The 16,155-nt window shown below is 37.0% G+C and overlaps 1 protein-coding gene across 1 annotated transcript in view; it reads left to right on the top strand.

The window, feature by feature from the left end:
- PRKN (parkin RBR E3 ubiquitin protein ligase) overlaps positions 1-16,155 on the top strand; it is a 1,310,777-nt gene that overhangs the window by 450,793 nt on the left and 843,829 nt on the right. The window lies entirely within an intron of this gene.

The raw sequence follows: 16,155 nt of genomic DNA, 5'->3' as shown, positions 1-16,155 counted from the left end.
ACAAATCCTCAGGAAGGCTGAGTCTCCTCTACTGGACATCTCATCACCTAGCTCTTCCAGTGATGTTGCACTAATAAAGAAATGCAAAGCATATCAAACAAACCCAGTGGTTTCTAGCATCTCTCTCTAGGTACCCTCTGGGAAATTCTAAGACATTTTTAAATGCAAGGTATGTACTGAAATTATTACTTTAAAAATTTCCCCAAGATTTTGTTTATTTATTCATGAGAGACACACAGAAAGAGGCATAGACATAGAGGAAAAAGCAGGCTCCCTTTGGGAAGCCCGATGTGGGACGATCCCAGGACCCCGGGATCATGCCCTGAGCCAAAAACAGATGCTCAACCACTGAGCCACCCAGGTGCCCCTACTTTAAATTTTTATTAAATTTTAGATCTGATTTCTGGAAGGCAAGATCAAAGAAATTATCGTAGGAGATTTGATCATTTGATTCTAATAAAGCCCTAGGCACCTGGGAAACAATCATTGGTTATTTTTTTGAAAAAACAAAATGACAATAAAATATTTAAAAATAAATGTAGATAAGATGATTAAAAGGAACTTTAGCTCATTCACAAGTGAAGAAGCTTTGCCTTTTTAAATTATCAAAGAATATGATAAAATCAACACAAAGCTGAAATTATGCTAGGGGTTATAGAATGCTATCTGGGAAGATTGTATAGATGGGGAAAAAATTTTACTATACCTCACTAGGTGTTCTAACATTAATTTTATTATCTCAACAAGAGGAAAAGTCTAATTTTAATTTTGCATTACTATAATATTTGATGGCATAGGTTTTATGAGCTCCTTTTTTTTGCCCCTTAAATTATCTTACGAATAAACCCATCAAAACTAGATAGACTTTGCACTAATTTTAACACATTTCATAACTTCTTTTTAGACTTAATATTATGAATAAAGGAAAGTAAATTTTGCTTTCCTCAAACTTCCTTCCACTTGCTATATTTTCTAGTGTCTCAAGTTTTGTCTTCCACTTTTATTTTATATTTTGTAATAAACTGCAAGTTTGTTTCAGGGGAAAAATATGGTCTCCTTTCTTTAAAAACAAAACCAAAAACTCATCCCATTGCTTTGGGTAAACAGTTCTATTTTTCTGTTGTGACTGCTTCTAATACAGTGTCATCCACCCAAACTAATTATAACTTTTAACCAAAATAACACTGTTTGTTATACAGAGAAAATTGGGAGGTAGGTAATTGAGAACTGTTATACACAAGAATTTAGCAGGGTAGCAAAGCCCATAAATACATACTACACAGGTCTGAGTTATAAAAGTAGCAAAAATAAAGCTTCATTAACATGAACCAAAGATATGGCTATTTTATAGCATGTAGCATATAGAACCAAAATATACAAACTTAAAATTATATTTATTCATCCATGCTTTTGTATTCAACCATAATAGACATTATCTAGTCATCTAAAGATTATTCATTAAATAGCCTGATTTAATATTAATCCAGATTTTTAAGTAACATAAGGATCTAAGAACTTCTGTTTTGGCTGACACACTATAGAACATGACTGCTGTAAAACATTTGCCAGAATCACAATTCAATCTAGTCAGATACAAATGTACAGATGTATATTTTTCATAAACTTAAATATCATACAAGTATAATGTTTGATTACTTAATAAACCAATATAGGGAGTATAAATTCAGATTAACTACTGTCTTTCTGGGAAATAAAACTCAAGTTTTTTATAAAAAATAAAATAAAAATCTTATCACATATTCAAAACTGACATATCTGAGAAAAGATACATGGCTTTTTTTTTTCTTTCTTAAATCCAATTTATTTAAACAGTTCAGATGTCCAACAGTTTACTTTGATTATATGAATTTTAATTCATGTGAACTGGATTCTTTAAATATTTCTTAGTAGTTTCCGTGAGAATTGTTTTCCCCTTAAAACTGAGAGTAATGTTTCTTGTCTAGGATCCTGCAGCTAAAACATGTTGAGGCTAAGATTTGAACCAAGATCTTTGGTCAATAATCCAGTGTCTTTGAGTTGGATTGGTGTTCACTGGCAAATGCTTAGATTTAGCATAGTTTGTGAAATCAACAGTAATCCTATATACCCTGATGCAAGAACAGCCACCTCATTATAAAGCCTTCAACAGATATTTTGTAAAATATCTCAGTAAGTTTCCTAAGTTAAGAGATGTCTGCTTTCCATAGCTTTGCATTTGACTGAACAAATATACCAGTTGACAGGAATGACACAACAGCCATAGAAAAATTACTTTTAATACGTTCGGGGTTAGTAAGAAATCTTGTGATTTGAATTTGCCAAGAAGTTATATAATCTGTTCTTTTCTTTCTTTCTTTCTTTTTTTTTTTTTTTTTCAAACATAAACACAGTTTTGTGAACTGCGCTTCCAAGCTATTTTGGACAGATTTCTAAAGCCTTTTTCCCCCCCTCTGTCAATTAGTTCCAGGTCATGAATGAGTATGTTGTGTCACGGTTGTTTCTGCACTTTAATGCAGCATAAGATTGAACATGCCCAGCCCTGGACCATCCCTGGCTTCTTAGTCATTACCTGCTTGGGAAGAGCATCAAAATGTGATCAGTGAACCATTCTAAAGGATAGCTTCCTTATCTTAAAGAACACTCACATTGTAGAAGATAAACCTTACCACCACTCAGCAACTGAACCAGATAAGACAAAATGCCAAATCCAGCAACATGGTAATTGTTGTTTACAGCCTGGTTCTGGGGGCTGCATTAGAAAATTACATGCCAAATATATACTAGGCAAGTATTTCTAAAGAGCAACTGTTTTTCCTCAGCGTTGCTTTGATTTACAATAATTGGTCCAAAGGGAGCTATCTGGTTGTAATGTGTTTTTACTCAGCTGTTTGACAGTTGTTGCCCGTGACTACAAATTATTGATACAATATATTCATGAATTATGTTCACAGTCCTTGGTGATTGGAAGGAATCAATAATTCTTGGAAAGATGGAAACAAAACCTTACTCTAGGGAATAATATCTGATTTGCATCGAATAATTAGCTCATCATCTTTCTTTTTTCTGGAGAACTCAAATGTGGGATTTGAGACTAGTCAAAAACCTAAGCACCCTTCATATAGACCTAATGAGGATACACAAAAATATGCATGTTGGTTTTGCATGCATTATAGATCTTTAACAAAGTTATTGGTGAAAGTGTTTGAAAGATGGTAAATGAAGATGGTGGATAATCTAGACAGTCTACCTACCATATAATAAAGAACTAGTTAATATTGTCTATTATACTGATACTTCAAATCGATAGGGAAATCAAAATTTTAATGAAGAGATTTTTTTCAAATAATCACCCCTATACTTGACCAAGTTTTAATACCTCTGTTCTTGTAGCATTAGTTGTTTTTAATGTTTAATTTGGAATAATATTCTTTTTGCCTTCCATTAATTAGAAGAGTGTCCTAAAGCCTTGCCATTGACAAGTCCTTGAATGTACTTTGATGGCTTCTTATTAACCCTTGGAAACTGTGACTACTATACAACCACTTGGTTCTAAATGTAAAAATTTATATCCCCTCATGACCTTCCAGCAACAGCAGAATGTGATTTTGTAAGACATTAGCATAATGGAACCTTTTCAATAAAATGATGAATTGAGCTCATCTCAGAAAACAGAACACACACTTGGTAATTTATTGCAGTCATTGCCATGTGGAGGACCCCATTCATATCGAATGCTTTTAACTCTGATGAGAATGTCGCCTTTCCTCATATCCTGCAAGTCTGCAGGATTCGCATGGAAGAGAAATTCTTTTTTTCATGGAGCCAGAAGCACTTTGGGAATAGTCATTATTACATGACATAATTATTTCTCATGAACATATCTAATTACTTTGTTGTTTTTAAGTCTCTTTCATGTAAACAGAAGTTGAGGGTTGTTCTCTGGTGTATTGGGGAAAGGCTGGCAAGGAGGGGAGAACATATGAGTTACTTTGTCTACATGTAACTCAAGGTTTCCCCCCCTCCCCTGACCAGATAGAGAAGGCATTTTAGATGTGAATGCTTTCTCTTAATTGGGCAAGGCATTGTCAATATATTACCAGAACACATTTCTGCCTGAATGAATAGTTGATTGTGAGGAAAAGATTACTTACATCTAGAAGGCGACTCATTTGTGTAACTATTCTTTATAAATGGAAATACCTAGGTGGATTTTACAGAGGAGGGCACTAATTAGAAAAACAAAGAATACTTTATCAAAATTAACATATTTTAGTCTGCTACTGGGAAGGCTACTTTAGATCCTCTGCTTTCTGTAAGAATTAAACTAGTTTCTGCATTTCATGCATTTTCTCTTTTTGGTACAGATAGGTAATGGTCATTTGTACTGTGGGAAACTACATTTCCATGGGAAAGGAGGCTTGTACCCCCTGGAGTCTATACTAGGGATGAGGAATAACCAGGAGTGAGATGATTCAGCTCAATGTGTGTTTGTTGTACATGTTGCTCTGAGTGCTAAGAGATCAGTGCTAAATGTAAGACCTGGTAGTAGTTTGTGTATCTGCCTAGGTTGTCCTTCTGTTTTTATGTGATTTCTTATGTTATTTTTTAACATTTCCTTTGTAGGCTCTTAATGTTAAGTGCAGAAGTCTATTTTAGAAAGATCTAAGAGGTAGAAGTGAATAAATAAATAATTTGCAAATGTAGACTGATAAATTATAGAGGTACTTGTGGGGAGTAGAAGCTCCAGGAAATTCAGCTTCTTTTTTATTCCTTCAAGAAAGAATTCTACTTTACTGAAACTAGATAAAATATCACCATCTAAATTGAAGAAAACCTGTATATCTATGTGAGAAAATTTGCTGGTGTCATTGGTGACATGCTGAATTTCAAGATCATTGCTATCTATAGAATTGAATGATGTCTATAGTAGTGTGTTTGATACTATCAGACTCTGTTTTTATTACAATGTAAGCATTTTCGTGATGAAGTATTCAAAGTTTAAAGCAAAGCATGATACAACAGTTTATACACCCATGAAGTATTTCTCATTTGGGATGAGGAAATAGTTGAAGTGATACCATATAAATTCTGGGTATCCTTTTCAAACTTTTTTTTTAAACCAAACCATGGCTAGCAATATAAGTAGGGATAAGAAATAGATATTACACTTGCGCTAATATTCTCTACTTCAGTCAATTCTTTTTTTTTTTTTAATTTTTTATTGGTGTTCAATTTACTAACATACAGAATAACCCCCAGTGCCCATCACCCATTCACTCTACTTCAGTCAATTCTTATTCCTTTATCTTCTACCTCTCTAATAAACTTATCTCCATAAAATGATCTCATCTTTACTTGAACTCATTATACTTCTGATTTAGTCGCTTTATGTGGTAATTCATTATGCCAATTCTATAGCTGTTTGAATAAAGTAATGAAAGTCTTAATGTATTTCTTGCATATTGGTTGCATTTGCAGTTTTAAATTGTATTTTTGAAGTTTGATGCAATTTACTTACAATAAAATTATTACGCCGTTCTAAATAATGTTGAAAACCTCTTAAAGTCCAAATCCAGTTATACTGTACTAGATGATTAACTAAAATAATGGTGGTGATGATGGTAGCAATGATTTTTCAGGCCATAGTAAAAGATGTTGGATAAAACTGAAGTACAGGGGTAAGATAGGGAAAAATAATTAGTTAGGCTTTTTGACTTTTAACATACATTATCTACTTTAAATTTCTAATGTTTTAGGGAAATCCAATAACTCTATGTACAAAATTCTCTGTTTCTGAGGAAGGTTGTCCAAAGGCCCTAAGAGAGATGGTTATCAGTACAGTTCTATAAAATGTCTAGGGCAGTGATTTCACCAAAGCCTTCAAAATATTATTCTAGGGTTAACCTTTGAATTGGTTTATGTGATTGAAAACTCTCAAAATCTGTGAGTCTTAAAGTATGATTAATTGTATGACATGTTAGCTAAGAAAATGTGCTTTTGAGTACTGCTTTTATTTCCTGTTCTTTTCTTATTTTTAATAGGACTCATCCTAGTCTTTAGTGTTTATCCTTCCTTGATATTTGGACACAATTAACTCAACCATTCATTGGCCTCCAGGGGCATGGCTTTTTTCCTGTGAATAATGGAGTTTCAGACTCATGATTTTTCAAAGTACATTATTATTTGCAAGAGAGTATTCCTGCTTTCCTCCGAAGCAGGAGAATTGTTTTTATTTTTGTTGATATATTGGGATGTGTTTTGCTCTTCTTCATATTTCTATTTTAACAGAAATAAGTTGATTGCTTCTAAATAGTGGATAGCTATGAGAAATATAGCCATCACTCATTAACGCTTCCAAAGTTTTTGTGAAAGATAAAATTCCTCTTAAAAATGTTTTTGCCAACTCACAAGTGGATCATATATGGGGAAGAAAAGAATGGGAGTGTAAAGTCTCTGAAAATCTGTTTCACACCAGTTATTATACTTCAAGTGTCACATACATAGTGGTATTCAACAGTATTTATTGAAAAAAATTACAAAAGGGAAGGAAGGAAGGAAGGAAGGAAGGAAGGAAGGAAGGAAGGAAGGAAGGAAGGAAGGAAGGAAGGAAGGATTCATTATATATGTATATCAGTTAGTTATTCCCTACTCAGGAGTTGATAAAAGCAAATATATTGTGCTTTCAATAGTTTTAACTTTATTTCATCATTCAATTTTTTCCTCTGGCTCTTTATTAAGAACTGCTTGGAAGCCCACACCTGCCTTGCAAACACAAACTCCACTGGCTGGGTTAGCAAAGCCAGATTCCAGTTGGACCCTAGGAGAGACAAATTATGATTAATCACAGTAATTGGCAAATGGTTATACATTTCTTATCTACCACAAATGCATGCTATGATGAATCCTTGTTGTAAACCACAGACCTGGCTCAAAGGTCCCAGGAGGCCAGATTTGGGGAAGCAGCTCCCGTGATCTGACCTTAAGTCAAAGAAGCTGTGAAAACAGATTGCAGCTAACATCTGGGAAGCCCAAGGTTTTGTTGTTTGCTTTTAGCATTTATGTCTCAGGACAGCTAAATTGTATAGAATAGTAGTTGGATCAAAATGTTAACTGTAATAGAGCCCAAAAGAAGACATCTACAAGCCCATTCTTATCGGTGGTCTATCCTAGGCTGTTTTCACCCTAATTAGGTTTGCAATATGAGGTTCCTGAAAGGCTACAAGCAGAATCTTCCAGTACCTTGAACACATTCTTGGAAACTCCCCCACTGTGGCTGGATTCTTCTGCTGTGTAGTCAGGGTGGATGGGTTTGAGGACAGCTCCTCAACTCCCACAAAACAGGGATCCCATGCTATTGAGGGGCAGACAGGACTGAGCTCTGCTCTGTGCTAGCTGGCTGCCCCTGGGTGTCCATTTTCTCCTCTGGGAAAGGATAAAAACAAGAGAATCGCCATGCACATTGCATAGAAAATTTTATCTAAAACTCTTAACTTTCATATAAGCTCGAAATACATGATAACCATGGTTTAGTTACATCCTAGTGAGTTTTAGAGAGCTGTCATAATTTGATTTCACAGTGAAAAAATACATCTTTTAGGTGTCCATGCCCACAATACCTTATAACAAGAATATTTGAAGAAGTTTATAAGAGGCACATGGAATATAATAAAATAGAAACAAATTAGAGTCAGGCAAAATCTAAATGAAACAGAAAGTAAAATCTGGGGAGATTAGCCTGCTGATCTGAGGGCCAGCATTTCCTGCTTGGTGAAGAAAGTTTGTTTGCAAACTTGGTCCCAAATGTCTAGGAGACGAGAATGAGTTTGCCATAGAAAATTGTAAGTACTGAGTATCAAATCCATAGTTTATGTATTATGCTAATTGTATCCAGGTGTTAATTTAAAATAGTCAATGAAGCATTTCCGTCTCCTAAGTGTACTTTCAGACAGGTATTTTGAGTCCTATCTCAGAAAGAGTGTGTAAATCCTGCATACTCATTTTATGTGTTGTGGAAGGATAGGTCAGCAATCCTGATCATCTCAGTATTACAGTGAATTAGCCCTTTCTCACAGCATCAGGACAGTTGACGAAGGTGTCCTGGGGGCATTGCCATAAGCAGAGAATGCCAGCTGCAGATGCCGCACACATGGGAGCATTAGCCTCTGGTCACCCCCCACTGGCTTTACTCCTCACCCCATAGATGCTTTTCCAATGTTGTTTATGGAGTGGATATTAGGAGTTTACACTTTGTAAATTATGGTAACAGGGTCTCCAATGGACCCCAAATGTCATTCTTATCTGGGTGCTGAAAATACTCAAACAAGAATATGAGACTTAAAAAAAAAAATTCTGCTATCCACATATCCTTTCTTTGATTTTGTTTTTGTTTTTCTCTAAACAACTGGAAACTCACCAGAATGTTCTGGGTCAGAACCAGAGTAGATAGGAGCATAGAACCTGGGCTTTGGAGTCAGGCAAGTGTTGGTGTCCAGCTTGGTCATGCAACCTCACAGAAGATCACTTAACTCTCAGAGCCTTTGCTCTTTGTCTGTAAAATGGAAATAATAATATCTTCCTCACTTTTTTGTTGTAAGGATAAAGTATATAAAATGCTTGGTCTAGGGCCTGATTAGAGTGGCTACCTTAGGTCCTCATTACAGGTATTTATGGATTTATATATAGGAGTGAAAGATGTGAACACGTATAAGCCACATGCAAATGTGTGCAAGTTGGGATATTTGACATTATTTATTTTGCTGATGAGGATACTGATAGGCATTCACCTGGAGGGTAGGTTCCCTATTTTTTAGTCCAGTTTCTTTGGGACACGTTGTACCCTCTTAGCCTGGATACTATGCCACATGGGTTCCTATGTCTTATGCCACAAGAACCAAGGACATCTGTAGGCCCTGGCCTGGAGCCACTCACTTTCCTCCCCACTCCATCTCAGTATCTGGATACAAGAGTTAAGGGAATGTCTCCCCCCTCCCCCTTACATTGTACTTGATACCTGACATTGGAATAAAATTATTCTTTATAGATTTGGAAATACCATCTGAGTTTATTGTGTAGCTCACCTTCAGAATGATACAAAATACCATGAACTCATAACCTTTTTAAATAATTTTGTTACCACTTGCTTATTGCTAAAATGCTCTTCCTTAATGATGGAAAGTATAAGCTTTCCCTCTCCACCTCCTTCCCTGATTGAGACCGAAGACTGAAGCCAAATGAGTATTTCCATCCAACTCGTTTCTTTATTCTAATCTTTCAGTTGCCTTTCTTATTGATGGGTAAGGCATTTTTCATTCCTAACAAAATGTTGTTCAGAAAGGCGCTGATGCATTGCACACATTTAACAGACCACTAGAGATAATGTTGAACAAAGAAACTTCCACAATGTGAAGGAGAAAAGCATGAGCTGATTATGTAAATCATGTTTCCTGGGTGGGCAGGTAGTTTTCTCATTGTTTTTGTTTCACTGACTTTTTGTATGTTCTAGGTCTTGCCTAATGATTTGTGGAGATTTCTTTGGTGATTTAAAATTATTTTTATTGCCTAATAATCACATTTTTTCCCCCTACACTGAGCATGCCTTCCCAAGTCCTGGAGGAAAGATTAGGAGATACTAAGAAACAACAACCAAACTAGTCTGACCTTCAGGAAAGCATTCCTTGTAAATGTTGTCCAATAAAAAAATAAATCCCCACTTAATAAGGAGAGGCTTTTTTTGGAAAGGATTATTGTTGGGGCTGGGGCTGCTGCCCTCTTGCCATGCTGATGGGGGCATTGTTGGAGTGGGAAAATGTTTTGACCAGAATGTCTGTAAGCCTCTCAGAGTTACCGAAAAGTTTGTTTTGTTTGTTTGAATAGAGAAGGAGGAGTAAAGGAGGCTAGACAGAACCTGAGTGGCCAGGGTCACGTTAAAGAAGAGATAAGAGACTAGGGTACCTGGAGGCCAGCCTTTACTCGAGATGGACTGTCTGCTGCTCAGGCCGAGGGTGGATCCAAGTTCAAGAGCTCGGAGGAAGGAGAAAAACTTAACCAAAGTTTGATTACCAAGCTTTGTGTCCTGATTGATCACTGAGACAAGCAGTTTAGCTAATCATTTATGAAGCAGAAAACAGGAATTTTGAGAGTCTGGGTCTATCCTTAGAGGTAAACAAAGTGTGCAGGGGAAGAGGAGTGTGGACATCTGAGACTTTTATGGGGAAGGGTCGTTCCTTGCAATAAGCTGTTTTCCAGAACACAAAAGGCTGGAAATTCCTTTAATCTTCACTGTTTCAGGAGCAGAGAGCTCAGATAAAATTCAGCATCATCAATATGCATTCCGTATATGTGTAATTCATGTATAGTTATATCATTTGTCCATAATATCAGAATGAGGGGGACAGATCATGCTTATTTATGGTAGCACTCCACACCACATAGACATTCAGACAGTGTTCAACATTGCCATCAGGTGAGAATATTAATTGACTAAAAAAATCAAGCAACCTAATAGTTATGCAGCTGGGAATACATTCTGATTCCCAATTTACCCCTAATAGTAGAACTTGTAAAAGCATCCTGGAGGGTAGGATTTAGCAGTAAGTTTTGGCACCTCTTATTTTAAAACTTAGTCGAATGCCAAATATCCCTTAAGCCTCTGATTCACCCGTTTTGTGTGTGTGTGTGTATTACAAAAATAACAAAACAATCCTTTCATGCCATTTTTTATAAAGCTCTATTTTATTGACTGAACGATGGTAAAAATGTAACTGCTGCTGCAGAATCCCTAAATAGTGTCCCCATGATGCTGAATTGTGCTTGGAACTTCATCAACATTGATAGCATTTACTCTACCCACTGCTTTACAGATGATAAAACTAAGGCCCTGGGTGTTTGTAATAAGGTGCACACCTCCACACAGCTTGACAATCATGCTGCCATTATGCCAAGGATAGCTTTCCAGTAGAGGCTTGTCAATATATTGCATTATGCAATTAGTAATTCTTGCATTTAATTTAAAAATGTGACTCATGCCATTTTCCCCATGGAGAATCTTCCCAATGAATCAAATAAATCAAAGCTTTTCATGGATCAAATGAACTCAATCAAGATTCAGAATCCTAGACCTGGCTGATAAGGAGCCCTGGGACCCAGCTGCCATGTCTCTGGATCCCATCCCCCAACCCTCTGCCCTTACTCAATGGATGTCAGTCCCAGGGTGATGCCAAGGACACTCCACTGCTATGTTCTCAGCTTCCCTGTCATGTCCTAGAAATAGAAACTCCACTCTCCTCCTCCAACCTCTATCAGGCCTGGTATTAGAATCCCTGGTTTCATCTTCTTGTTTTCCTTCATGGAATTGATCACAATTACATATTTAGTTTTGCAAGTCACTCTAATATTTATAACCCCAAGTCTGTTTTATCAGTACATATATCTGGAACATAGTGTTTGATTAAACATAAAATGAGCATCTGCTGAATGTATAGATAAATGAATATGTTCAATGCAGTGGCTGCTGAAAACAGTAGAAGAATCCTGTATTCACTTGTTGAAATGGACTATCTTTGGCCCTGCAATAGAGAGTACTTGTTTACTTATCAAATACCAGAGTTTTAATGGTCGCATAGTATTCTGTCTTTCATGTGGATGTAACGCGATTCATTGAATCAATCTCAAACAGATGACCAGTAGTTTTTATTCAGGTTTCTGCTTTTATGACACTGCTTCAGAAAACGTTTTGTTTGCACCTATTTGTGCTCTCGACTCATATTCTTAGGATAAGCTTTTTGAAATGAAATCACTGGATCAGTTTTTATCCTATGTCTTGTCACTCAAGTGCACTACTTAAAGTAATTAATTATAAGAATAAATGCAGGGCAGCCCCAGTGGCTCAGCGGTTTAGTGCCACCTTCAACCCAGGGTGTGATCCTGGAGACCCACCCGGGATTGAGTCCCACGTCAGGCTCCCTTCCCTGCATGGAGCCTGCTTCTCCCTCTGCCTGTGTCTCTGCCTCTCTCTCTCTCTCTCTCTCATAAATAAAGTCTTAAAAAAAAGAATAATGCATACATTTTCATTCAAAGTCAGTTTGTGTTTTTCTAAGTATCACATTCAAACATTAGCTAATATTAGTGAATATTTATTTCCACATGGATATGGAAGGCATATTTAAAACATTTTTCTTTAAAGAGTTAATACTAAAGTAATAGCATGTACATGTGACTCTCTGCATGCAGAAGGATGACTACAATACTCCATCTAAGGTCTTCTGTTAGAAGGCTCCCTGTGTGAATTGTTTTATTGCTGTATCAATATTTTGTAAGGAAACCTAGTTGTTCATTAGTGCTGGTGGTGATATTCATGTAGAAGAAATAAAACACCTTTTTGATCTGGTATTTCCCCTTTTACTCAATTATTTACCATTTTTTTTGACCCAAGTGTAGGTTTTTAAATATAAGCTCTGACATTCATCTCTTTGTTAATGAGCTGCACCATAAATTCTCCATTATGTGTTGATTAACATCCTCCAAAGACTACAGTCTCTAACCCACATTTTGTGCAGACGCTGGCATTAAAAAGGTCCTGTAATGTATAGATGCGTGATAGGTCTTGTTGGGGTTTTTTTCTCACTTGATTATGGTGGCTTCTGATCACTGACAGACTTGTCAAAGCCCCTGTGATCTTGAGACCTCGAATAAAGTCACAGCAGAGAGGAAAAAAAAAAGCCTTTTTGCTGATATTAAAATGTTTAAAGTGACTGGTTTAATCTCCACCTGGAGGCAAATCAATGATTTCATACCCAACTACTGCTCTATTATATGCCTGTGTACAGGAAAGCAAAAGAAAAGGCAATTAATCCGCCAGTTCTGAGGGAAAGGGTCACTTTTCCCTGACATCTGATGCACCATTCAATAAGCTATGCTATATTTAGTGAGGAAGATGAGTGGGAACCACAGGGGTGGGGCAATGAGCAGCAGAAGCCTAGTCTTTCTTATTGCCACCCTCTCCCAAGTCAAGGCAGGTGCTGCCAAAGAAAAGAGGGCTGACCAGGTGTGGGAAGGGAACCACACAGCAACAGCACACACAGCCTCCGAAGGGGGACTTGTGGTTCTGCAAAAAGGCTGTGACCCAGGGCCAGAAATATGCCAGAAAAGATAGTGACTTTTTGAGCTGAATCTATGAGCAGCCACTCATACACCTCTTGTTCCTCTTAATCCTGAGAAGATCCTCCCTCCCCCTTTAGTGGGAATGATAGTTTATTTTGAAGCCAAATTAGAAATGCTTTTCCAAGGGCCATGAGTATAACCTGCCTGGGAGGCAAAGGGCTGTCAGTGTAGTCAAGGTGACAAACTTCCATCCATGGAGCTGTGTGTGACAGGTGGGGACGTCGTGGTGTGAATACCAAGGTGATGTGACAGGTATCCACACAACAGCCTCATCCTAGCCATGCCCCTTATAATTGATGGGACCAGCAAAATTCCAGAGCAGTGTCACTTTGTGCAAAGGAATACATTTTCTCTCCTGTCCTCCCTGAGAGAGATTACTTGTTTGATTTAATTTTTTCTGTCTCGGGGATGTATTCAATTACTTGGGACAATGGTTAATATGATTAAATTAGGTTTTCTGATTTATGAATGGAGAGGTAGTGCCTTAATTTCACAATACAAAAACCTTGGCATGTTTTATATTAATTGATTGAATGGAATTGCCACATGGGAGTAATTTGTCCAGGACCATACTATGTGCAAGTCTCTTCTTTTCCCAACTGACCTAAAATAGTGGTATTCAGTTGTTCTGGGTATAGATCTAGAAGGCAGTTGTTATTCTCTGGTCTGTATTTCCAGGATTAACTATTAAACCATATCACTTTCTTGCTGTTCTAGGCATAAATAAAAAGCATTTCCTCATCTTCCAAGACTTTGGGGAGTTAGGGAAAATGTGAAACACCATGGCTAAATTTTTCTCAAGGATTTGTCCCCCATTTAAAAGGTATGTGTGTCTATTAAGACCTAGCTATACCTACTTGAAAGTCCATTTGTAACACACATATTCTTTAGAACAGAGGGGGCAACAGATTAGGTTTTTCCCACTTAAAAACATGTTTTCTCCATAAACAATGCTAATATTTCAGTGGGAATTTATTGCCAAGAAAAACTGCATGGAAAGTGATTTGGGGAGTTGGTGTCTATCTGATCTCTTAGCACTCTAAAATACTTTATTTGGAAGCTAATTTGGCTTGCAGTAGAGAGGGGAGGGGTGGAATACTTATTTGTCTGATTTTTCCAAAAGAGTCAATTTTCCCTTCTTTCTTGAGAAAGCTGATAAACTGTCTGTGGAACTACCCCACCATCTTTAGCACTGCTATAGTATAGAAATGGTCAATTTGTGGATTTACATCACATTGGGAAGGCAGGTGTCTGAATCCACTATTTTATTTTCAAATATTTTTATGGGAGGGAAAGAAAACCAGAAAGCTACAATAGTGATTTAAAGTTATTTTCATGTAGACATGCATAGAATTTTTATAAAGTCCTTCTTCAAAGAGCCACAAAACCTTATTCACTGTGAATTGGTTTGCCTGGTACAAGATAGGAGCAGTGAATTAACAGGAAGAGTTTCTTGTGGAATGCAATTGACTGGCATGATAGCAAAGCAAGACTGTTATTAGATTTCTGTGTCCCTCCTCTATTATCAACAGTTGTGTAGATTCCTATCTTCAAGCTATATACACAGTTCTCTATTAAAATATGATAAAATTAAAGTTGAAGTCAGTAGACCAGTCAGTAGACCAGTAGGATACGTTGTTCAGCCTAACAGTCCCTGGTGAGCATTATTAAAACTATAATAATAACAGCCACTAAATGAAAATGGAACAATTTAGGATGTTGGCTATCAGCCAAGTGCCTTTTTTGTAGCTCTTTCCCTGGCTCCTACCAAAAAGATCTTGGCTCCCAGCTGGCTTCTAGCAATCTTTCATGACTTTCATCCATCTTCTAAGATTCTTGAAGAGTCTGAAATGTCAAAATGATGAGGATTTTGCAAAGATTTTGCAGAGCAAGAAGACAGCAGGATAACCCACTTCAAAGAGGGTGTCCTCCTTCCCACTTGTTTCAGCCAGTATTTCTGGCTAAGTTGGTGAATTAGAATAAACCAATTGCAGGAAGACACATCCTGGTGTGTGAATGTTTGCCATTGTCAAAGCTGCTTCTAGGCTTACATACACAGACAGACACATCTATGGTTGACTCATGTGGTTTTTGGGCCTTGATATACCAATGGTACAATAATTAATTGCTTAAGTAAGATATATACATGTATACGTAGATATACCTGATTAATAACCTTGCTATTTAATATCATATCTATTTGTACTTTACATTGCATTATGGTAATAGATTGTAAGGCTTTTGTAGTTACATAGGCTATGAGAAAGGGTGTGCATCATTAATGTTTCCTTCAAAAAAGTAGTAATTATTGAGTGCCTTCTCTGTGCCAGTATGATACTAGGTGCTTGAACATAATGGTGGATGCCACAGACAGGGTTCCTAGTGGGCAAGACAGCCCATAAACAGGTATCTGAATTAATCTGTTATATAATTTGAATTGGTAATTGGTGCCATGAAAAAACACAAAATAGATCAGAAGGCTAGAGAGTGAGGTGCAAATGGTTTGAGTGAAAATAAACTACTTTAGGAAGAGTGGTCTCTCAGCAGAGCCCTGAGTGAATTGAGGGAGCCAATATACAATGCTGAAAGAAGTTGGGGAAGGAAGGAAGGGATGCTGAATTCAAAGGCCAAGTAAAGGCATTGAGTTTAGTGTATGTGAAGCATAGTAAGAAAGTTAATATGGCTGGACTGGGGTATGAGGTGAAAAAATTGGAAAGGGGCAAGGCAGGATTTTGCAGAGCAAAATCTGGATCTGGAAGGTGTGTGTATGGTATGTGGATGTGAAGCCACCAGAAATAGTGAGTGGAGGAGTTAGAGGGTCTAATTTATGTTTCTACACAACTGTTCTAGCCTCTTGTAGAAAAATGGCTTGGGCGCAGGCAGAAATGGTTGGAGAGGAAGTCATTTTGAGGATTCAGATAAGAGATAGTGATAGCTTGGATTAGGGTTCAATAGCTTTGGAGGTGGTAAGAAGTAGTCCAGTTCTGGAAGCATTTG

This window comes from Canis lupus, chromosome 1 (assembly GCF_011100685.1).
Source record: "Canis lupus familiaris isolate Mischka breed German Shepherd chromosome 1, alternate assembly UU_Cfam_GSD_1.0, whole genome shotgun sequence".
Taxonomy (NCBI): domain Eukaryota; kingdom Metazoa; phylum Chordata; class Mammalia; order Carnivora; family Canidae; genus Canis; species Canis lupus.
The sequence above is the reverse complement of the archived record's forward strand: the minus strand, read 5'-3'. Positions and strand labels throughout refer to the sequence as shown.